Consider the following 25,827-nt stretch of genomic DNA (forward strand, 5'->3'; position numbering starts at 1 on the left):
CTTACTCCCCACCCCGCATGGAATTCTGCTCCACTTGATTCCTCATTGTAAAAGTGGAAATAGTAATCCACTAATTCCATCATAAAATGTCAACACTTTACATTTTTAGGGCCCAGGGTGGGTGGTCAGCTCTTACCAGGGGTGGCACGGTGGCACAGTGGTCAGCACTGCTGCCTTACAGCGCCAGAGACCAGAGTTCGATTCCCGGCTTGGGTCACTGTCTGGGTGGAATTTGCACATTCTCCGCGTGTCTGTGTGGCTTTCCTTCAAGTGCTCTGGCTTCCTCCCACACTCCAAAGATGTGCAGGTTAGGTGGATTGGCCATGCTAAAATTGACCCCTAGTGTTAGGGCGATTAGCAGGGTAAAGGGTTTCGGGGATAGGACCTGGGTGGGTAAGTTGTCAGTGCAGGCTTGAAGGGCCGAATGGCCTCCTTCTGTACTGCAGCGAACCTGTGATCTATGACCAGATGTTACTATTGTTAAGGATACACTGACTTCTGTTAAGGGCCAATGGCAGGATGTAGAGAATCCCAACCCCCTGTCTCTAATGTCGATGATCGATGATTATTTAGAGTAGGCAGTGGCGAGGTTACCAGTGAGTTGTGCGGTGTGGAATCTGGTGGATTTGAGTTCTGCCCAATTGCTGCCTGTTGTGGTGGACATCTTCCAATGAACCACAGGAGACTCAGAGACAGCTTACAATCGTTTATTCATGGCTCAGGCATGGAGGGATGTTAGATCTGTCCCTGCCTTTTACTAAACCTATTCATTCACCCTTATTGTGTCCTTCACACTGGCCCTCTCAATAGGGTTAAAGGGTTTGAATCCCACTTGCTCACACTGGGATACTGTTCAAACTTGCCCCGGCCGCCCTTCGTTTACTCATTCCGACTGAAAATATGTTGTAACTTCATGTTCCAGCATATTTCAGTGCAGTCTGGTGCAATTCATAGAATCCCTACAGTGCAGAAAGAGGCCATTCAGCCCATCAGGTCTGCCCTGACCCTCCAACAGAGCATCCTACCCAGGCCCATGCACCTGCCCTATCCCTGTAACTCCGCACATTTAGCCCACTAATCCCCTTAACCCACACATCTTGAGACACTAAGGGGCAATTTAGCATGGCCAATCCATCTAACCCGCGCATCTTTGGACTGGGGGAGGAAACCGGAGCACCCGGAGGAAACCCACGCAGACACAGGGCGAATGGGCAAACTCCACACAGACAGTGACCCAAGGCCGGAATTGAACCCAGTTCCCTGGAGCTGTGAGGCAGCAATGCTAACCACTGTGCCGCCGTGCCACTCTTATGTCTGATTTATTTTCTCCTTTCATTCTGGTTTTCATGATTCTCTTTTTTGCTATTTGTTTTTAAAAATGTTCAGTTTTATTTTTTGAGAATTTTTTCTGAGAAGCTGTTTATGTGGAATTTGAAGCATCCAAGCATTTCTTGCAATGAGAAAGTCTCTGAGCATTTGTCACAGTGAGTTGTGAGTGCGCTGCCTGGAAGTGTTGTTGAAGCAGCTTCAATAATTGCTTTCCAAATGGCATTGTATAAATACTTGAAAGGAATTATTTTCTGGGCCATGGAAGAAGTACACATGAAATAGGAGCACGAGAAGGCCATTCGGCCCCTTGGAACTGCTGCACCATTCAATAAGCTCATGTCTGATCTGACTGGGGTCTTCTCTCCGAATTCTACCCTTCCATCAACCCCCATTTCCCTCTCCTTCATCCCCCATCTCCCTCATGGTGAGTGGGGGGAGTTGTTGAATCATAGAATCCCTACAGTTCAGAAGGTGGCCATTCAGCCCATCAAGTCTGCACCGACCACAATCCCACCCAGGCCCTATCCCCGTACCCCTACATATTTACCCCGCTAATCTCTCTAACCTACGCATCCCGGGACACTAAGGGGCAATTAAGCATGGCCAATCCACCTAACCTGCACATCTTTAGATTGTGGGAGGAAACCGGAGCACCCGGAGGAAACCCACGTAGACACGGGGAGAATGTGCAAAATGTACGCAGACAGTGACCTAAGCTGGGAATTGAACCCAGGTCCATGGAGCTGTGAGGCAGCAGTGCTAACCACTGTGCCACCATGCCACCCATAAAAGGCAAATCTCCCGCAAAAATAAACAAAAAGACTACTTATTGGCAGAGGGGCCGAATGGCCTAATCCTAACTTGTATTCTTGTATTGGGCTGGGCTGAATAGTGGCAATGAGGCCACTGACAGATCAGCCATGATCTTAATGAATGGTGGAGCAGGGTAGAGGGGCAGAATAAGAACATAAGAACTAGGAGCAGGAGTAGGCCATCTGGCCCCTCGAGCCTGCTCCGCCATTCAATAAGATCATGGCTGATCTTTTCGTGGACTCAGCTCCACTTACCCGCCCGCTCACCATAACCCTTAATTCCTTTACTGTTCAAAAATTTATCTACCCTTGCCTTAAAAACATTCAATGAGGCAGCCTCAACTGCTTCACTGGGCAGGGAATTCCACAGATTCACAACACTTTGTGTGAAGACGTTTTTTCTCAACTCAGTCCTAAATCTGCTCCCCTTTATTTTGAGGCCATGCCCCCTAGCTCTAGTTTCACCTGCCAGTGGAAACAACCTCCCTGCTTCTATCTTATCTATTCCTTTCATAATCTTATATGTTTCTATAAGAATGGCCTACTCCTCCTAATTCGTATATTTGAATCTTTTGCAGCAATTGGGCCTCCGCTCCTTAGGCCACACCCATCAACACAACACAAAACAAAACATTGTCAGAATTCAGTCCGGGTTTCACGCAGTCATTGCTGCCTCGGAGCGCCTGACTCTCAGCTCTCATCTCGCTACCCTATGGGGGCTCGCCACCCACACTTTGGGGAACTCTGTGCTGAGGACTTGTACAAGGGTGATTGGTTGCTTTGTGATGCATAATGTTGGTTTGGAGTATGTGTTGTGCAGTGACTTTCAGTTTAGCATTGTGACCGAGTGGATGTTCCGATGGCCAGTGGCAGCGGAAGGGCAGGCAGGAGGTTTTGGCCAATGAATAATTATTCATCCAGCAGTAAGGATGCTCCAGTTGCAACCAATAAAAGAACCAACTTCACAAAGTAAATTTTTTAAAAATGGTTTAACTTTGTTTCACCAACAGTCAGGCTACGCCCTGGGCCACACACACTCCCCACAATCCCCATCTGCTTTCTATTTATACCGGGTCAGCTGACCATCACATCATTTTGCCATTGGTTACATTGCTGACCCTCACAGCATGTCACCATGGGTTACATTATAACAAATTCCAATGTTGCCATTGGTTACATTATAACAATCATTGGGGTCATATCCTGGACTACTCGGGGCTGGTCCTTACCTCCTCCCTTCCTCTTCCAACTCATTTACTTTCCTGGAAAATCCCAGCAGGTCTGACAGCGTCTGTGGGAGAGAATAGAGCCAATGTTTTGAGTCTAGATGACCCTTCGTCCTCCCTCCCTTCTTCCCCAATCTGGAAGGAGCCAGTTACGTGCATTAAATTCCATGCTCTTGACGAAGGATCATCCAGACTTGCAATGTTGGCTCGATTCTCTCCCCACAGACGCTGTCCAACCTGCTGAGATTTTCCAGCATTTTCTGTTTTTGTTTCCGATTCCAGCATCTGCAGTATTTTGCTTTTTCCCTTTACTTTCCTCTCGTCTCCCTCTTCTTCCTCCTTCTGTTCATCAGTTGGTCGCTCTATAACTGGCAGCAAGGACGTCTCTTTGTGATAGTGGGGTTACGCTTCCTGCAGCAGACCATGCAGAATCTTCACACTCATCCCAGCGAGTGCCACAGGGTTCCAACGGAGTGGTCCAGGCATTGAATTGTTGTTGCAGCAAGTTACTGGTCTGCTCCATCACACTTTGCCTGCAGTATGACTTTTGCCATGTGTGTGCTGCACATTCTTGCGTGGGTCTTGCACAGGAGCCATGTCATTAAAGGACAGCCTTTGCCACCCAGTAACCACCCTCTAACCTGCGGGAGGCTCGAACGCAGATGTCACAGCGGACTGTCACAGAATGAAGGCACCATGGTTGCTGCAGGGAAACCTGACATTGGTCTGCACGATATTCTATGTTTAATCACACAGGTTGGATTTTGAGAGAATAGAATCCCTTTTGATCCGTCATTTTGCAGCACAGACAAAGTAATGTGTTTGGAGTCAGTGGCACTGTGTACCAGGGAGAAGCCTGCAATCCTTGAGGAGCTGTGTGCCCCCCCCCTCCCCCCTGCTTCCCTCTGGCAAGAGAGAATGAAATTGATTTGAATTGATTTATTATTATAACATGTATTGGTATGCAGTGACTAATATTGTTTCTTGCGCGCTATACAGGCAAAGCATACCATACATAGAGTACATCTGGGAGAAGGAAAAGAGAGGGTGCAGAATATAGTGTTGCAGTTTGATGCGTGTTATCACACACGAGGCTTGAGATGCTCAGGAAATAAAGGCTTTTATTTGCTGTTACAACGAAGCTACTAATTATATATACGATCCCAGACTGAGGGGTCCCAGACAGAGCAGTGACCTTTATACCTCTCCCAGGAGGCGGAGCCCGACTGGGATGTACCACAATAACTATAATACAAGGTGTAACAGCCCAACCCTAACCCCAACAGCAACAAGTAGAACAACCCATCCCTAACCCCAACAGCAACATATATACATACTTGTAGTACTGACCAGACCCTGGCTCAGTACTATCTAGTGGGAACCAACGATGGTTCACCACATTCACCCCTCCTTTGAAGACAAAGGCCGGCGGGGTACAAAAAACAGAATAATTTGTCATCAGTCTATAAGTTCAGACGGTCAGGGGGACCGCACCGTCGTTGTGACCTCCTCAATACCGGTGATGACACCGGAGTAGGCACTCGCGGTGGCGTTCTCCCCAAGGCGATGTCCAACTGTTCCTCCACAGACTCACAGGCCGGTTGACCCCGAGGTGATGGTAATCCATGGAGTTCCGACACACCCTGAAGTGGCGACCATCCTCTGGACTCAGGCAAGCTGTACACGGGAGTAAAAGGGTTCAGTAATGGTCCCGATGCTGCCCACGCCGTGTCCGGAGGGGAAACAATAGTTATGGGGTTTGTAACAGGGGGTATGGGAGCGACAGGGGTTTCTACGTCCCCTGCTGGCGCCAGGTCTCGGATCGAGACCGTGTCCTCTCGCCCGTCAGGGTATGCCACATAGGCATACTGAAGGTTGGCGTGGAGGAGATGGACCTGTTCGACCAACGGGTCGGACTTGCGGGCCCTTACATGTCGCCGCAGGAGGACAGGTCCTGAGTACGTCAACCAAGACGGTAATGAGGTCCCAGAGGAAGACTTCCGAGGGAATGAAAACAGCCTCTCATGGGGAGTAGCGTTGGTTGCCGTACACAGGAGTGAGCGTATGGAATGGAGCGCATCAGGGAGCACCTCTTGCCAACGGGAGACTGGAAGGCTTTTTGACTTCAACGCCAGTAAGACAGCCTTCCAGACTGTAGCATTCTCACGTTCCACCTGTCCGTTACCCCTAGGGTTGTAGCTCGTGGTTCTACTAGAGGCAATCCCGTATGAGAGCAGGTATTGCCTCAAGCCATCGCTCATGAACGACGAGCCCCTGTCGCTGTGAATGTAGCTGGGGTACCCGAACAGGGTGAAAAGATCACGGAATGCCTTGATAACCGTGGCAGCGGATGTATCAGAGCAGGGAATAACAAAAGGGAATCTCGAGTACTCATCAATGATGTTGAGGAAGTACACATTCCGATCTGTTGAGGGAAGGGGGCCCTTAAAGTCGACACTCAGTCTTTCGAAGGGACGAGTGGCCTTGACTAATTATGCCTGATCAGGTCGGTAAAAGTGCGGTTTGCATTCCGCGCATACCCGACAGCTTCTTGTTATGGACCTGACATCCTCCACCGAGTAGGGCAGATTGCGGGCTTTTATAAAGTGGTAGAGCCGAGTGACCCCAGGATGGCATAGGTCATTATGGAGAGCCTGCAAACAGTCCTCCTGTATACTGGCGCATGTTCCACGCGAGAGGGCATCCGAGGGCTCATTGAGTTTCCCTGGACGATACATGATGTCATAGTTATAGGTGGAGAGTTCAATTCTCCACCACAAGATCTTGTCGTTCTTGATCTTGCCCCTCAGCGTGTTATTAAACATGAACGCCACGGACCGCTGGTCCGTGATCAGGGTGAACCGTTTTCCCGCCAAGTAATGGCGCCAGTGCCTGACGGCCTCCACAAAAAAATGCGACGTGCCTGCCCGCCTGGTTAAGTGTGGCGGCCAGGGCGAAATCAGATGCATCGCTCTCCACCTGAAAGGGGATGGACTCATCAACAGCGTGCATCGTAGCTTTCGCGATGTCGGCTTTTAGTTTATCAAAGGCCAATCGAGCCTCTGGTGTTAGGGGAAAAGAAGTGGACTTGATGAGCGGACGGGCTTTGTCCGCGTAATTGGGAACCCACTGTGCATAATAAGAGAAGAAGCCTAAGCATCTTCTCAGTGCTTTTGCACTAGTGGGCAGGGGAAGTTCAAAGAGGGGACGCATACGGTCTGGATCAGGGCCAATGACCCCGTTTTCCACCACGTATCCGAGGATGGCTAAACGGCACGTACGAAACACACACTTCTCCCTGTTGTAGGTCAGGTTCAGGCGAGATGCAGTGCGTAGGAAATTCAGGAGATTTGTGTCGTGGTCCTGCTGGTCATGGCCGCAGATGGTGACGTTATTCAGGTACGGGAAGGTAGCCTGCAGCCCGTTCTGGTCCACCATTCGGTCCATAGCACGCTGGAAGACCGAGACCCCATTGGTGACACCAAAGGGAACCCTGAGAAAGTGATACAAGCGACCATCCGCCTCAAAAGCCGTGTATTGTCGGTCCTCTGGGCGAATGGGGAGTTGGTGGTAGGCAGACTTGAGGTCTATGGTGGAGAACACCCAGTACTGCGCAAACTGATTGACCATGTCAGATATGCGCGAGAGGGGATACGCATCCAGCTGCGTGTATCTATTAATGGTCTGACTATAGTCAATGACCATCCGGGGTTTGTTCCCACTCTTGACCACCACAACCTGCGCTCTCCACGGACTAGCGCTAGGTTGTATGATCCTTTCCTTGAGGAGCTGCTGAACTTCAGATCGAATGAAGATCCGATCCTCAGCGCTGTAACGCCTACTCTTAGTCGCAATGGGCTTGCAGCCTGGCACAAGATTCTGGAAGAGGGAGGGTGTGGTAATCTTCAGCGTCGAGAGACTACAGGCGGGGCGCGTTGGGCAATTTGGAGGCTGCTGTTCTCCCACTGAAAGCGAAGGGAGTGGCCCACCGTACTGTAGCGTTACACTCCTCAAGTGGACCATGACGTTTAGTCCGAGAAGTATTGGCGCGCAAAGGTGCGGCAACACCAGGAGCTTGAAACGCTCGTAAACTGTGCCTTGCACCGTTAAAGTTACCACGCAACTCCCTAGCACGGTGACAGACCGGGACCTTGATGCCATAGAAATTGTCTGTTTGACAGGTTGAATCTGGAGTCCACACCGCTTCACAGTGTCTGGGTGGATAAAGCTCTCAGTGCTCCCGCTGTCAAACAGACAATAAATCAAGTGGTCGTTTACCTGAATATCCATCATAGACTTGTCGTTCGCGGTTGGTGCCGACCAACGTGGCCGCTCCCATAGGTCGCACGTGGGTGATGGCGCCAAACTCAGCGACCCCTGGTGGTCACACATCTCCGACTCCGTCGACCGTAATGGCGTCGTCCTGGCCTCGCACGTGGACGAAACCCTCGACGATGCCGACAACGAAGAACCGGGCTCCGAGGAATCGCAGGCCGCACTGCTGTTCCGAGAAGCAGGTTTAGATCGGTAGACTTTCGAATAGTGCCCCTTCTTTCCACAGGCGGAGCACAACACAGCTTCAGTGGGACACAGTTGCCAAGTGTGCTTCGCTCCCCCACAGAAGTAACACCGCGGGCCGCCCGGAGCTGCTGCCGTCGTCAGGCCCGAGTGTGGGCACACCATCACGCAGCTTTACGAACCCGAGGGACGAGGAGGGATCAGCGACTGCTCCTGCCACGTTGTCTCCACGTGGTCTTCAGGATACAATACTAGGCTTTTGGAGGCCGTCTCCAACATATCCGCTAGTTCTATTGCCTTAGTGAGGTCAAGATTACCTTGCTCCAGTAGTCTGAGTCGGATGTAAGATGATCTGATTCCCGCCACAAACGCATCTCGAGCGAGGTCGTTCATATTCTGATCTGCCGACACTGCTTTGCAGTTACAGCCCCTGGCTACCTGTAGGAGCTCGTTCGCGTATTCTTCCGTCGTTTCGCCGGGCTGCCGTCGTCGAGTGGCTAAGAGGTATCGAGCATGCATTTCGTTTGGCGGTTTAATGTAACGCTTCTTAAGAAGCTCGAGGGCCTTTGTGTAGTCGGTGGCCGCATGGATCGCGAGGTAGACGGTGTCGCTTACCCTCGCATGGAGGACCCGGAGTCTGTCATCATCTGTGGTGACCGCTGCGGAGGCTGCCAGGTAGTCCTCAAAACATTTCAACCAGTGGTCGAAGGTGTTAGAGGCGCCCGCCGCACGTGGATCCAGTGTAAGGCGTTCAGGCTTCAATATCTGCTCCATACTCTCTGTATCGTTTTTGTTTCTTCCGACGAGAGTTTACTTAACAGCAAATAAAATTAATGCGCGTTATCACACACGAGGCTTGAGATGCTCAGGAAATAAAGGCTTTTATTTGCTGTTACAACGAAGCTACTAATTATATACACGATCCCAGACTGAGGGGTCCCAGACAGAGCAGTGACCTTTATACCTCTCCCAGGAGGCGGAGCCCGACTGAGATGTACCACAATAACTATAATACAAGGTGTAACAGCCCAACCCTAACCCCAACAGCAACAAGTAGAACAACCCATCCCTAACCCCAACAGCAACATATATACATACTTGTAGTACTGGCCAGACCCTGGCTCAGTACTATCTAGTGGGAACCAACAATGGTTCACCACACAGTTACAGATAGGGTGAAGAGAAAGGCCAATTTAATATAAGGTAGGTCCATTCAAAAGTCTGATGGCAGCAGGGAAGAAGCTGTTCTTGAGTTGGTTGGTGCATGACCTCAGATTACCAACCGACTCAATAGACTCATATATTTTGATTTCTTGGAATACAGTCTTGGTGATGGCCAATCAACCTAACCAGCACATCTTTGGAGTGTGGGAGGAAACCCACGCAGACACGGGGAGAATGTGCAAACTCCACACAGTCACCCGAGGCCGGAATCGAACCCGGGTCCCTGGCGCTGTGAGACAGCAGTGCTAACCATTGTGCCACCCCCAAATGGTCTCAATCGCTTTCAGAGCCACAGGCAATAATACCCTTCTCATCCTGCTTTGAGGTTGCAGTTGTGGTTCGGAAGGTGACAGATTTCAGTCAGGGTGTCCTTACTGAGGTGCAAGTGTCCCACAGGTTCTTCGCTGAGGTAGGAAACTTGTTTTCTGCGCACCCTGGAGGGATGTGGCCTCCTGTTGAGACCCCCCCCCCCACCCCCCGTCACCTCCTCCTCCCTCTTCCAGCAACCTGACCTGCTCTGTGTCATCCTTTGCTCATTAGTCCATGCGCCAAGGGGAATACCTTGGAGCAGGTGGTTTGCACAGAATCTTTGAAGTCAGGAGAATGACCTTCGGCACCATCTGTATCGTCCGCTGTAGACTTTGGCGACTTTAAGTAACTTTTTAGCAAACCGCCAATCACTTCCATGATGGCAATAAGAGGCAATCAAAATCAACCAGCAACTAACCTGCAAATCATTGGCGCTCCCTTTAAATAGGCCTGGTAGGGTTCAGCTGTGATGTTTGCAAGACGGTGTTAACAGGAGCACTGAGCTGCAAAATGGCAGTGTTAGACTTACCCACTAATTGATGCCACAATCTGTCTACTCTGCATACTTCTGCTGAAGATTCCCTGCAAGTGCTAAAGCCTTCGCTGAACTCAGCTCACGTGTGTAGAAATGTGCAGCACCGTGACAATGGGCTCGAGGGAACCAAATTTAGCATCCATATTACTTTTCTGTATATATTCAGTGTAACCCAATATAAATATTGGCCACTTGGCCACCACGTCACTGCTTTGAAAGTGTCTTTAGAAGACAGTTTTACATTTCACTATTCCAGACATTGACGTCATCACACAAGTACACATTAGACTCGCTCGACATGTTCTCTGCACTGACCGTCTGCATTTGGTAATCGCTGCTGTGTTTACTAAATCTGCAGCCTATTTACTCTGAGATCTGATATAGGCCTCTCTGTCTAAGTCACAGACACCCGTTAACTGATACAGATCTTTTGTGCTCACTAATTCACTAACACTATGCGGGTTACTAGGGTGTAAGTGAAAGGTTTTTTAAGAGTGTATCTATCGATTGTAGCTTTGGGTATCTTACTACAGTCAAGTTTCTTTGCCACTTACGCTTAGGTCTGACAATCTTCTAGCGATGATAGTCTAGTGCCCATCACGTTGCTGCCTCAGAATAGCAAGAGTCCCAACATCTCTGCCTGCTCGTGAGGAGACAGTGGAGAAGCTATGATTCCTTCCGCAGACCGTGGGTGGGAGTAACAGTTGTTTGAGGCTCTCAGCCCAGATTGCAATAGAATGACCTCCCCCGCCGTCCCTAGCTCAAAATCCCACATGTGCAGATACCAGCCTAGGCAGTGATGTCCTCACATTTATTGACCTTCATTGTGGGCTCTCTGTGTAGAGAATAGTTCCAAATAAATAAAGAGTCCCAGCAGGGGCAAATCCCCCAGGGGTGTAGTGTTGCCAGAGCGCACCAGAGCATCTCTCCCGGCACCTCCAAGCAGGGCCCAGGAGAGGGGGTGCAGACAGTTCCAAACACTGGGGCCCAGCAGCTGGGAAGGGGTCAGGCTCGTTATTATAGATGGAGCTCTGATCATCTATGCTGAGCAGCCAGAGCTTGGGACCCGACAGACTGGCTTTAAAAGAAAATTTGGAAATTTCAGACTGAAGTTGCGATTTTTTGAAGCCTGTCTGTCAGGTCAATTTCACAGGTTGCTGAGATCCTGGGGCGGTGGGGGGTGAGGCTTGGGGAGTTTGGGCAGTGAGAGAGGGGTTGTTGGCGGGTGGGGAGCTAGATGGGGCTGTTAGGAGGAAGGGTGTGGGGATATTGGGGAGATTGTGGGGAGGGGTGGAGAGGGAGTTGGAAGAGATTTGGGGGATGGAGGAAGAGGGTGAGACTGGGGTGTGTGGGAGGTTTGGGAAGGTTAGGGGCATTGGGGCACAAATGCTTTTCACTTAAAAAGCATAGTTTTCCAGATGTTTGAGGTCTCAATTTGTTTTATTCATGCATGGATGTGGATATTGCTGGCTGGGTCAGTATTTATTGTCTATCCCTAATTGCTTTTGAAAAGGTGGTGGTGAGCTAACGTATTGAATAGCAGCAGTCCCTGAGGTGTAAGTACACCCTCAGTGCTGTTAGTGAGGGAGTTCCAGGATTTTGACCCAGCGACAGTGAAGGTGATATATTTCCAAGTCAGGGTGGTGAGTGGCTTGGAGGGGACCTTCTAGGTGGCGGTTCCAACCACCTCTGATGGATTTTAGTAAGGTGTTTGATAAAGTCCCCCACGGTCGGCTTATGAAGAAAGTAAGGATGTGTGGGATAGAGGGAAGTTTGGCCAATTGGATAGGTAACTGGCTATCTAACAGAAGACAGAGGGTGGTGGTGGATGGAAAATTTTCGGACTGGAAACCGGTTACCAGTGGAGTGCCACAGGGATCAGTGCTTGGTCCTCTGCTATTTGTAATTTTTATAAATGACTTGGAGGAGGGGGCTGAAGGGTGGATCAGTAAATTTGCTGATGACACCAAGATTGGTGGAGTAGTGGATGAGGTGGAGGGCTGTTGTAGGCTGCAAGGAGATATAGATAGGATGCAGAGCTGGGCTGAAAAATGGCAAATGCGAGGTGATTCATTTTGGTAGGACAAATTTAAATGTGGATTACAGGGTCAAAGGTAGGGTTCTGAAGAATGTGGAGGAACAGAGAGATCTTGGGGTTCATATCCATAGATCTCTGAAGGTTGCCACTCAAGTGGATAGAGCCGTGAAGAAGGCCTATAGTGTGTTGGCGTTCATTAACAGGGGGTTTGAGTTTAAGAGCCGTGGGGTTATGCTGCAACTGTACAGGACCTTGGTGAGACCACATTTGGAATATTGTGTGCAGTTCTGGTCACCTCACTACAAGAAGGATGCGGAGACACTGGAAAGAGTGCAAAGGAGATTTACCAGGATGCTGCCTGGTTTGGAGGGTAGGTCTTATGAGGAAAGGTTGAAGGAACTTGGGCTTTTCTCTTTGGAGCGGAGGAGGTTGAGAGGAGACTTGATAGAGGTTTATAAGATGATGAGGGGGATAGATAGAGTGAACGTTCAAAGACTATTTCCTCGGGTGAATGGAGCGGTAACTAGGGGGCATAAATATAGGGTTCATGGTGGGAGATATAGGAAGGATGTCCGAGGTAGGTTTTTTACTCAGAGAGTGGTTGGGGTGTGGAATGGACTGCCTGCAGGGATAGTGGAGTCAGAAACTTTAGGAACATTTAAGAAGCTATTGGATAGGCACATGGAGTACTTTGGGATGATAGGGAGGAAATAGCTTGATCTGGGTTTCAGACAAAGCTCGGCACAACATCATGGGCCGAAGGGCCTGTTCTGTGCTGTACTGTTCTATGTTCTATGACCTTGTCCTTCTAGATGATATCAGTCGTAGGTTTAGAAGGTGCTGTCTAAGAAGCCTTGGTGAGTTCCTGCAGTGCATCTTGTAGATAGTACACATGACTGTCAATGTGTATCAGTGGTGGAGGGAGTGAATGTTGAATGTGGTAGAAGGGGTGCCAATCAAACGGGCTGCTTTGTCTTGGATGGTGTCGAGCTTCTCAAGTGTTGTTGGAGCTGCACCCATCCATGCAACTGGAGAGTATTTCATCACACTCCTTACTTGTGCCTTGTAGATGGTGGGCAGGCTCTGAGGAGTTAGGAGGTGAGTTACTCACTGCAGGATTCCTAGCCTCTGATTAGCTCCTGTAGCCACAATATTTATATGGCTGGTCCAGTTCAATGGGTTCTTTTATCCCCCAGGTTGTTAACAGTGGGGGATTCAGTGTTGGTAATGCCATTGAATGTCAAGGGATGATGGTGAAATCCTCTCTTGTTGGAGATGGGCATTGCCTGGCACCCGAGTGGTGTAAATGTTACTTGGACATGGACTGCTTCAGTATCTGAGGAGTCGCAAATGTTACTGAACATTGTGCAGTCATCAGCGAACATCCCCACTTCTGGCATTATGATGGAAGGAAGGCCATTGATGAAGCAGCTGAAGTTGGTTGGGCCTAGGACACTACCCTGAGGAACTCCTGGAGAGATGTCCTGGGGCTAAGATGATTGACCTCCAACCACCACAACCATCCTCCTTTGTATCAGGTGCGACTCCAACCAGTGCAGATTTCTCCCCCTGAATTCTATAGAGTCCAGTTTTGCTACAGCTCCGTGATGACACACTCAGTCAAATGCCGCCTTGAAATCAGGGGCAGTCACTCTCACCTCATCTCTGGCATTCAGCTCTTTTGTCCATGTTTGAACCAAGGCTGTAATGAGGTCAGGAGTGACCCTGGTGTAACTCAAACTGAGTGGCAGTGAGTGGGTTACTGCTGAGCAGGTGCTGCTTGATAGCACGGTTGATGATCCCTTCCGTCACTTTACTGATGATGGAGAGTAGACTGGTGGGATGGTAATTGGCCAGGTCGGATTTATCCTGATTTTTGTGCACAGGACATACCTGGACAATTTTCCACACTGTCGGGTAGATGCCGGTGTTGTAACTGTACGGGAAGAGCTTGGCTAGGGGAGTGGCAAGTTCTGGATCACAAGTCTTCAGCACAATTGCCAGAATATTGGCCTTATTATTAATAATAAATGATTAATGTGTAAGAAATCAACGTGATAGTAGTTTTAGAAATGATATGGCAAACACATTTGTTTGAGGATCTGGCACTTCCAGCACTGCACCCCTGAATTCTCCACCCTACATTCCCAGAGGAGAGCTGCTCCATCAGGGAGTCTGGGATCAGGCAGGGCTGCTGGAAGATGGCACTGATTGTCTGAGGTCATGCTGTCTGTGGATGGTGGAATCGCCCCTCTCGTGTCCCACCCCCCCCCTTGCAAATACACGAACGAATGCAGCAGAATTGATGGGGAGTGTGACAGCTTTGAGCTTGTGAAGAGTTACTCCTTCATCTTGACTGTATGGCGTCACAGTGGCAGAGTGGTTAGCACTGCTGTCTCACAGCGCCAGGGTCCTGGGTTCAATTCCCGGCCTGGGTCACTGTCTGTCCAGAGTCTGCACGTTCTCCCTGTGTCTGCGTGGGTTTTTTCTGGGCGCTCCAGTTTTCTCCCACAGTCCGAAAGACGTGCTGGTTAGGTGAATTGGCCATGCTAAATTCTCCCTCAGTGTACCCGAACAGGTGCCGGAGTGTGGCAACTGGGGGATTTTCACAGTAACTTTTTTGCAGTGTTAATGTAAACTTACTTGCGACATAGAAACATAGAAGATAGGAGCAGGAGGAGGCCATTCAGCCCTTCGAGCCTGCTCCGCCATTCATCACGGTCATGGCTGACACTAATATAAAAATACTAAATGTGAATGGGCTATGAGCGATGGCTTTGAATATAGGAGCATGTTCCAAACTGCTTTAATGTTAAACTGAGCACAGGAGTGGTGACGGCTGATGGACCTCACAAACTGGGTGGGATTTATTTCAGGCCATGGAAGTCTTATCATAATTATGCTGCAACTGTACAGGACCTTGGTGAGACCACATTTGGAATATTGTATGCAGTTCTGGTCACCTCACCATAAGAAGGATGTGGAAGCGCTGGAAAGAGTGCAGAGGAGATTTACCAGGATGCTGCCTGGTTTGGAGGGTAGGTCTTATGAGGAAAGGTTGAGGGAGCTAGGGCTGTTCTCTCTGGAGCGGAGGAGGCTGAGGGGAGACTTAATAGAGGTTTATAAAATGATGAAGGGGATGGATAGAGTGAATGTTCAAAGACTATTTCCTCGGGTGGATGGAGCTAGTACAAGGGGGCATAACTATAGGGTTCGTGGTGGGAGATACAGGAAGGATATCAGAGGTAGGTTCTTTACGCAGAGAGTGGTTGGGGTGTGGAATGGACTGCCTGCAGTGATAGTGGAGTCAGACACTTTAGGAACATTTAAGCGGTTATTGGATAGGCACATGGAGCACACCAGGATGATAGGGAGTGGGATAGCTTGATCTTGGTTTCAGTTAAAGCTCGGCACAACATCATGGGCCGAAGGGCCTGTTCTGTGCTGTACTGTTCTATGTTCTATAATGGAGAGTCAGATCGAGCCCAGCGTCATCTCCTTTGTGGAAGGCCTCCTTTATGATATGAAGTGCCAGTCAGGCACAAATGTGACCAGCAGTGGGTCTTCCCTTGGACCAAGGACCCTGGGCTTCCGAAATTCTATCTCCCTGAGAGCTGGCGAACAATCAGAGCTCCACATTGCAGCCAGTGTCATGGGGTGAGTGCTGGTTGCTGCTGGCAATGCCCCCATCAGAGGCCCAGGCCACAGGCAGGGGAGGATGAGGGTGGGGATAGCGGTCGCTGGCTGGGGGAGGCAGGGAAATTGAAAGAAAGGGCGGGTGGTATGGCTCTCAATGGGTGCCCTCTATCCAATGCCAGGTCTGTCAATCAGTTATACCTTTGAATGAGCAACCCCACCCCCAACACCCACTGCCCCCACCTCCCCAAGGTGGGACTGAAAGCAAACCCGCCATGGTTTGCTGTTCAGGGTGTCTGTGTGGCGGCAGCCCTGCCTGCAGCCGGCCAGTGGCAGTGGGATGAAACATTAATTGCTCACTTAAGGACCTCAATTGATGTTGGGTGACAATGGTGGTTGTTGAACCTCCCTCCCGCCCATTCCCTCCACTCGCTGACTGAGTTGGGACAGAGGCAGAAAGGCAATGGGATCCCTGTCCCATGCCCTCGAGCCTGATTACACATCCTCCCCAGCTCCAAACTCTCCTCAGGGGAGGGAGTTAAATTCCACCCAGTGAGTGTCAACTCACTGGATTCAAGCGTCTTCATCCTTCAGCTCTGGAAATCCCTCCCGAAGCTGTTTAAGAGACTCCTTCCAACCTCTTTGATTGATAGTCAACTGTCTTCGTATCTCCTCATGAGGCTGTAGGATTAGACTCCAGTGAAGCGCCCTGAGACTGTGCGCTATGTAAAGGGTGCCATATCATTGTAAATTGTTGTTGTATACTAATTATGTGAGATGCTCTGTTGCAGTTGAGTGCAAAGCTGTGCTGTAAAGAGGAAAACTTGTATTTGAATAGCACCTTCCACGACCTCAGAGCCTTTGCAGCCAATTGAATCGTTTTGAAGTGTAGCGACTGTTGCAAAGCAAGCAGCCAGTTGGTGCCTAGCAGGCTCTCACACGCAGATGAGATCATGAACAGGTGGGCCGAATGGCCTCCTTCTGCACTGTTGGGATTCTACGATTCTAGCTGTCTTTTTTGCAAGATGTTCATTGATGGATAAACATTGAGGGCCAGGACACCATGGAAAATTATTTGAAATGGTGCCGAGAGATTTATTACATTGACCTGTGTGCGACTGTCTGAATCAAGGGCAAGAGTTCTACCCAATGGGCCACGGCTGACATGTGGCATAAAGAGGCATTAGAACCAAGTTATTTTCTGTGATGCCCTGGTGTTAAAGGCACTTGCTCCATACTTTAAACAGGACAGTTTTCACTGTACTGGGAGCTGCGAGATTCATTACATCTTAAAAGGAATGTTGAAACCTCGTTTAGTGAGCTGTAAGACAGATGACATTACACTGGAGGCTGTCTGATTAATAATGCAGTCCGATGCTGCCTGGGCTGGGAGGCAGGGGACAGTGCTAATACAATTTCATGTCCACTAACTCGCTTTGATGTATTTTTTCTCCAGACTGTTGATCTCCCTCTTTTATTAAGCTCTCAATTCGAGTATGTGCTAAGAGTGAGGCTGATTGATGGATCTGTTGGAGATTGTAAAACTATCACACTACAGCAGGAGTAAAGGATTTGTCAATGTGTGTGAGCAGCAAGGAATTACTAAAGGCAAGTTTCTGAGTAACTCACCCCAGCTGCTTTAACAGCACCTTCCAAACCCACAACCTCTACCACCTAGAAGGTTGGGACGGCATGGGAACGCCACCAGCTGCAAGACTCTTTCTGTTTCATGTAAGACAGCAATTTCATTGTCTGTCTCAGTTGAGAGGTTTTATTGAACTGGTTACAAATGACAGCCTATAGACAGCTCGCCTCATGGCAGAGTCATATAACTCTGATAGTTAGATAGTACACTTAGTAAGATTGCATTTTCAAAGTCCAATTATTCCCCTTTTCCTAGCGAATAAAAAGAACACATTTGTATGCAAGATGCTGTGTGACTGTGAGTTACCCAAGATACCCACTGTCCACCCACTGTTCTCATGCATTAAAAACTGTTCTACTCGCCATGCAGATGCATTGCACGTTGTCTTTAAATTGTTCAGGTTTCTTAATGGTCCATGTGTGTGTTTGACATTGGATGTAGTCTGGGTGATGTTCCTTGTTTGGGAAAATGTTGTTTCCATGTTGCCTTGGTGACTGTTCCCGTTCCATTGCAATTGTCGGGGACACATAGATCTCTGGTTTTGATGGTAGTTCTGTACTCAATACAGTTGGTGAGATCCCTTCTTCCTGAACAGCTAATTGTGGTGAAGGAGCAGCTTCGCGAGCGGATCACATCTGCCGTGATTGTGCCTATATATTTGGTTGAGTTTTTCAACTTCTACTTTGAGTTGCCAACTGTGGGAATTGTGGGTTATTCTTTCCTCCTGGTACCATTGTGTCACGTCTGAAATTAGTTTGGTCAGACCTTGAAGAAGACTTCAGAAAATTGTGCATTTTCAAAGGTATAGACTCAGCTGGAATCTTGCCCTTCAGCTCTCTCATTTCAGCTCCGATGCAAACATTTTCCTATAGAACTGAGTCATTTACCTTCTGCTCATGCATTTCATTGCACTGATGTGGTTTGCAACCATCTTGTAGTTTACTTGAATATTGTCTCTCTCTGGGGTCTTCTGTCTCCCTCACTCTGGAACCTTTTGTGTCCTGGGGTCTTTTGTTGCTCTTTCTCTGGCACATTCAGGGTTACTAGCAAGGATGAAATTAGGAAAAACATCTTTTTTATGCAGACAATGCTGCTGTGGGCGTGGTGGAGACCTATTCAATCAAAGCTTTCAAAAGGAAATTTATCTGAAGAGACATAATCTACAGCAGCACGGGGCAGCATGGTATCACAGTGGTTAGCATTGCCACCTCACAGCACTAGGGACTTGGGTTCGATTCCCGGCTTGAGTCCCTGTCTGGGCGGAGTCTGCACATTCTCCCCGTGTCTGCGTGGGTTTCCTCCGGGTGCTCCGGTTCCCAATGACATCACCATCAAATCATGTGATCAATTCCTAAAGCAACCATGCAACTATTTAAATATATAACACTTTCATCCTGTAAAGTTTTAAAGTTTAAAGTTTTGAAGTTTATTTATTAGTGTCACAAGGCTTACATTAACACTGCAATGATGTTACTGGGAAAATCCCCAAGTCGCCACACTCCGGCGCCTGTTTGGGTACACGGAGGGAGAATTTAGCATGGCTGATACACCTAACCAGCATGTCTTTCGGACTGGTGTTTACTCAAGTAAATATATAACACTTTCATCCTGTAAAGTTTTAAAGCTTAAAAGTTTAAAGTTTTAAAGTTTATTTATTAGTGTCACAACTATGCTTACATTAACACTGCAATGAAGTTACTGTGAAAATCCCCGAGTTGCCACACTCCAGTGCCTGTTCGGGTACACTGAGGGAGAATTTAGCATGGCTAATCCATCTAACATGCAAGTCTTTCGGACTGTGGGAGGAAACCCACGCAGACACGGGGAGAACGTGCAGACTCCGCACAGACAGTGACCCGAGGCTGGAATTGAACCCGAATCCCTGACGCTGTGAGGCAGCAGTGCTAGCCACTGTGCCACCGTGCCACCCATAGGAATAATATATTTTAATGCAGGCAGTGCTGCTTGTGGATGTGGCGGAGACCGCCACTTTTTAAGAGCGGGTTTATCCGATCAGAGAAGGGGGAGATTCCAGGCAGTATCTGGCATGTTTGAAAAGAATGGATGCTTTGCTGTAAGACTGGGGTCATTTGAGACAAAAGATACATCAAATCAGTGGTTTCCAGGATTAAAATGGGAGTGCTGGGAAGACAGTAAAAAATACTGAGCAGTCTCGAGTCACTAGGGCCTGCAAGAGAAATGATGAGTCAATTAGAATCCATGGACCCTTTTAATGAAAAAAATGGGCTAATGGGTTCCTGTGCCGAGAGATTTTACTTCTTTGTACAAACAAAAAATGCAAAAGATAAAAGCAAAATACTGCAGATGCTGGAATCTGAAACAAAACAGAAAATGCTGGAAAATCTCAGCAGGTCTGACAGCATCTGTGGAGAGAGAATAGAGCCAACGTTTCGAGCCTAGATGACCCTTTGTCAGAGCTAAGAGCAAAGAACATCAGTAAAGATTTATACTATGAGGTTGGAGGGTGCTGTGATGGGACAAATGGGATGTAAATGAGGGTGAAGAAGGCTGAGAGAGGTGCTAAAAGTGTCCATTAAGTGATCAGAATGTTTGAATGGCAGAACAGAGGTACAGATGGTTAAAGCAGTTGCTCTCAAGGGGAGGGAGGGTGTTGCAAAAAGGAGAGCGGGAATGGAGAAGTGAAAAACCGGAAGAATGATTTTAAGGTCACAGAAGAGATTGTGCCATTGAAAGGAACCTCATGGTCAAGGTAGAGTTGGAGTGGACAAAGAATGGAGTTGCATCTCCATGTGGTTCGTGGTAATTTTCAAGCCCTGCTTAGGAGATCATAGTTGGAGAAGATAAAGCTTAACTGGAATGCTGTCAACAGATTTGTTGATGCCAAAACAGACCTACAGCACCTTCTGATAAAGAGTGTACTCGAAGAGACACTTAGGTCAATGAAGAGAGTACAAGTGAAACTCAAGATAAAGCCTAATAGTCAACCAAAAAGTCTGAAAGCAATAACGGTGCCAAATGCAATTCATCCCAAGGTAAAAGGAGAATTAGTACCATTTGTTAACACTGGTGTATTAGAGTCGGTTACAATGAGAGACTGGGCTACCCCCATCGTACCTGTCATGAAACCAAGTGGTTCAGTTCATAATAGTCGTAATTTTAAAACAACTATAAATCCAGTGCTGTGTGCTGATCATTCCTTCAATGGAAGATTTGTTTGCTGGGTTTTCAGCAAATTCAGCAAGATTAATCTTACACAAGCATATTTTCAGATAAATGTAACGCTGAATCTCAACCATTGCTTACCATCATTACTCATAAAGGTTTATTTTTCATTTTTTTCGGGATAACATCCACATCAGCCAAATTCCAAAGATCAATGGATCAGATTTGAAGTGGTCTCTCTGTGGTACAATGTTACCTGGATGATATTCTAATTGCAGGGCCCAGTGAACAAGAGCACTTGAGTAATTTCGGAAGCAACATTGAAACGCCTTCAAGCACATGGTCTGCATATCAAGGAAGTAAAGTGTGATTTTTTTTCCAAACATCAGTCCAGTATTTGGGTTACGTTATTGATAGTAAAGGCCTACATAAAGCAACTAAAAAGATGGAAGCTATTTTAGAAGCTCCATGCGCAACGGATGTGATGCAGTTGAGGTCTTTTCTCAGATTAGTAAATTATTATGGCAAATTTGTTCCTAATTTAGCTACATTATTGACACCGTTGCATAATTTACTACGTGTGAAACAGTCATAGGACTGGACAACAGAATGTGAGAAAGCATACAAGGATGTCAAAGATGTTTTGCAGAAGTCTGAAATATTGGTTGATTTTAATCCGAAGCTACCATTATTGTTTGCTGACGATGCTTCAGTTTATGGAGTAGGGGCAGTAGTTTCACATATTATGCCTTCAGGAGAAGAATGACCAATAGCTTTTTCTTTGCGTATTCTAGTGTTGAATCTAACTATGCTCAGCTTGAAAAAGAAGCATTGGGTATAAATTTTGGCGTACAAAGCTTTCATCATTATTTATATGGTCATCATTTCACATTATTGACTGATCATCGACCCTTAACTACAATTTTTGGACCATTTGAAGGTATGCCGCTGTTAGCTGCTAACCGATTGCAAAGATGGTCACTGATCTTATTTGCACACTCCTATGATATAAAGTATCATCAGTCAGAGTGCCATGCTAATGCTGGTGCACTATCATGCTTACCTTTATCCATTGAGCAGATGCCACCAACTAGATTTGCTAATATTCTTAATTTTCTGCTAGTAGATCATTTGCCAGTGACAGCTCCTCAAATTCAGAGACATACCAGAAATGATCCCGTGATGAGGAATGTGATGGATATGCCTTTGAAAGGATTGATAGCTGGAATGCATTGTCCACATCCCTGATTTGAAACCATTGCCGGAATTTTGCCACCACGCCCACCCCAGAATCGGGGTGGGCGTGGCTCGTAGAACAGAATTCTCCGTTGGCCTTGGGCAGGATTTTACGAGCCTGGCCCAAGTGAAGTCGTAAAATACCGGCCCATATGTGTCAAAAAAGTTTGAGTTGACAGTCCAAGGTGGGTGTCTATTGTGGGGAATCTGAGTGATCATTCCTCCTAGTCTGCGTGGAAGAGTTCTTGAACAACTACACAAAGGACATCTTTCTATAGTCTGGATGAAGGAATTTGCACATTTTGGTGGTCAGTTTTTGGTGGTCAAGTGTGGATATGCAGATTGAAGGTAAAGTGGGACAGTGTCAATCCTGTGCGCGGATAAGAAATACACCACTGCTGTCTCCTTTATACCTTGGAAGTGGCCTAAAATGCCCTGGCATGATTACATGTAGATTTTGTCTCTCTGTTTGAGGGTTACATGCTCCTAGTCATAATTGATGCACACTCAAAGTAGCCAGAATTTGTTATCATGAGATGTACCTCAACAAACCTTTGAAAAACTTGATGAATTTTCTGCAAGATTTGGTAATCCAGAACAGATTGTTAACGATAATAGTTCACCATTTGCTTCACAAGAGTTTGAGGATTATCTCAAAGTAAATGGTATTCAGCACATAGAATTTGCACCTTATCGGCCATAAGGATTATGGCCGATAATCAGTTGGGGTTGGATTAGCTTTCATACAATCCTTGCATCATTCTTTAAAAGCCTCAAAAGAGCAAGGTTCGTTATCACGCCGTGTGAATAGCTTTTTGGCATCTTATAGAAACAATACTCATTCCATGCGACTACCCAAAGTTCACCTATATTCTTACTCTGAGGAGGAAGTCGAGAACTACATTTGATTTGTTATTACCTGCAGAAACTTCAGAGATAGTACAGCATCAATAACAATCTCAAGTTGCGAGATGAGAAGTGAGGACAAAACAGCATTTCATTTCAACAAGGAGATCGAGTGTTAGTGTGTAATTAAGCCATGAGTGAGAAATTGGCACCAGCCATAGTTTGAGCAAAAACAGGTCCAATTTCTTACACAGTTCAAACCGAAGATGAACTAGTTTGGCGACACATGCTGATCATCTCAAAATGATTTCTGAGAATCATGTCCAGAAGTATCAACTTCTTCAGTCCCAAGTGTTGTGAATACTACTACGGATGACTTAGTTGAACCTGAGTTGCCTGATGATTGTGTCCATGTTACTACACCATGTGAGGATGATGCAACTTTAGATAGAATCATAGAATCCGTACAGTGCAGAAGGAGGCCATTCGGCCCATCGAGCCTGCACTGACAACTGTCCCACATAACCCCTATCTCTGTAACCCCATGTATTTACCCTTCTAATCCCCCTAACCTACACATTTTGAGTCACTAAGTAACAATTTAGCATGGCCAATCCACCTAACCCACACATCTTTGGACTAAGAGAAGTGTCTACTGAACTTCCAAATCATATTTCTTGGATCAAGGACAGCCCAATTCCAGGATGCTGTATGCAATGAAAGAGGAATCGGTGTCCTCCTGGTCAACTTTCTTATTGACTGTGTATGAGGATTAATGATGGATGGTGTCTCGAGTATTATTGATCCTATGTATAACACCAAAGTAATTTGTTGTCATGACAACAGAAGTAAAAGGGGGAGGGATGTTATATATTTAAATGATTGTATGGCTGCTTTAAGAGCTGATCATGTGATTTGACAGTGATGTCATTGGGGTGTTTCAGCGGCTCCTCTTTTAGTTTCAGTTTTTCTCTGAACAGGAAAATGCTCCGAGAATAAATCTGTTGTTGTTAGTATGAATTTACGTGTGCAGACCACATCTTTTGTTTTTGTGTAAAACCCATAACCCCTAACATAGTTCGGACATTACAGAAGGGAAGGGGAGTTTTGCGATGAGACGTGTTGCTCTTGCATAGACACAATGGGCCGAGTGGTCTCTCTCACTCCTTCGGTCATGTAACCTTTCTATAATTCTATAAGATTAGGCAAACAGGGTTCTGGGTCCCTGAAAATTTCTCAGGGGAATATCATATTGTAGTTTCTGCCACTCTGAAGATTCTCTAGGGGGGGGGGGGGGGGAGTGGCGTGCAGTTGGGGTTGAGATAAGGAGAGGGGACACACACAGCTCCAACAGCTGTGTTTGAGAGTGATTGCCTCAGGAATTGAACCAAACAGAAATCACCCTGATGGGGAGATTCCACTCCATTCATTCACAAATGTTGTACATCCACATTGACTTGTGTGTTAATTACCCTTAATTAACAAACAAAGTCACTGCATTACGCAAAGGCACCACAATGAGAGGGATTATAATCAGAATGTTACTTACATGAAATGATAACGTTAGTAATTACTAGTGACTAATGCAATTTTATTAGCGCAACTTAAACACTCATCTAAGGTACCCCGAGCTTCCTTTGATGCATCAATTGATCTAAATTTTCCCCAAAGGCTGGAGAGCTAGAGTCAGTGTAAAAACAAACTGGATTATATTACTGCAAAACTATTAACCATTGCAGGATTTCTGTCTCATTTATGCCTCTTCCCCTTTAATAGCCTAAAGCTCATTCTAAGATTATCATATCATTTTAAAACGTGTTGTGGTTCCATATGCTTCCCCCCCCCCACCCGCCCCGATTATATCGCGTGCAACGCAGAGAAATAAAAAGCTTGACGTTAGATAGATCTCTCTGGGTGTGATCTGGGTGTGATCTTACCGGCCATTCACCCCACACTCCCGCTGCAAAGAGGTCGGAGAATTAATGAAAGTGAAGAACAATTGGCTCCAATGTTCAGGGTCGGAATGGAGTGAAGTGAGACTATTGTGCTGCTCCTAATCCAATGATCTCTGCTGCAATGTGTGTGAGAACAGGATTGGGTTCAGTTTCTCATGTAGAAATGGAGAACATATTTATCCAATATAATTGATAAAATATGCAGTTCCAATCACAATTTCTAGCTTGGGTTCCTTCTCGGAAGTTGGTAAATGCCCTGTTGGAGAACTGAGCCCTATCTCCAGCTGCCTCTGATGATTGATCTGACCGTAGGTGGGACAGTTGTAGGAGGTAGAGCTGGCACATTCAGTGGCTGGAATCTTCTGGACTTAGACTCTCTCTGGACCCCTTGGATTCTCAGTCAAGGATACATAGAGAGGCTTGGCTGGGAGCCCATGAAATCCATTAGTATCTTGAAACACCTGAGCCCCAGGGAAAATACTGCTTTATTGACAATTCTGGCTCTCTGATCTATGCTGTCAATTGCACAATGTTTATTTGCACATGGTTAAGATGTTTCATGTGTTTGTAGTTTAAGCTACTGAAACTTTAAAGAGTCTGGATGATTGACACTTTTGTTGCCTGATTATTGCTTATTGAAAACATTTCCCAATGCCCCGTTATGTGAGTCACAATAAAGTCAACATCAGCAATTTTTGATAGTCTTTTTTGAGACTGTTTATATGTGAAAAATAGAAGATCAGATGAAAGTTCAAAGGCAACGTCTTATCTTTGCTGATAATAAAATCAGATAATAAAAGGGCGGCACGGTAGCACAGTGGTTAGCACTGCTGCTTCACAGCTCCAGGGTCCCAGGTTCGATTCCCGGCTCGGGTCACTGTCTGTGTGGAGTTTGCACATTCTCCTCATGTCTGCGTGGGTTTCCTCCGGGTGCTCCGGTTTCCTCCCACAGTCCAAAGCTGTGCGGGTTAGGTTGATTGGCCAGGTTAAAAGAAATTGCCCCTGAGATGCGTAGGCTAGAGGGATTAGTGGGTAAATATGTGGGGGTAGGGCCTGGGTGGGATTGTGGTCGGTGGAGACTCGATGGGCCGAATGGCCTCCTTCTGCACTGTAGGGTTTCTATGATTTCTAAAATGACTTTTTAATATAGTGGAAAGTTATGAATGAATTACTTTTTTTGTACATATTCCATTATCACTATAGGATTGATTGGTTCTATACAGTGTATAGTGGATCAATATGCATGAGACAATGGAAACCCTGTCCTTGTGGGCATTTCCTCCTGAGGTAGGCGGGATGAGCCGGGAACTTTGAGTGGCTATCTGCTTTGAAAATGAAAACCTAGGCCAATGGAAGGATTTGATGGGGTAGATG

The 25,827-nt window shown here is 47.0% G+C and overlaps 1 protein-coding gene across 4 annotated transcripts in view; it reads left to right on the top strand.

The window, feature by feature from the left end:
• LOC144502714 (uncharacterized) overlaps positions 1-25,827 on the top strand; it is a 215,293-nt gene that overhangs the window by 116,857 nt on the left and 72,609 nt on the right. The window lies entirely within an intron of this gene.

This window comes from Mustelus asterias, chromosome 13, assembly GCF_964213995.1.
Source record: "Mustelus asterias chromosome 13, sMusAst1.hap1.1, whole genome shotgun sequence".
Classification (NCBI taxonomy): domain Eukaryota; kingdom Metazoa; phylum Chordata; class Chondrichthyes; order Carcharhiniformes; family Triakidae; genus Mustelus; species Mustelus asterias.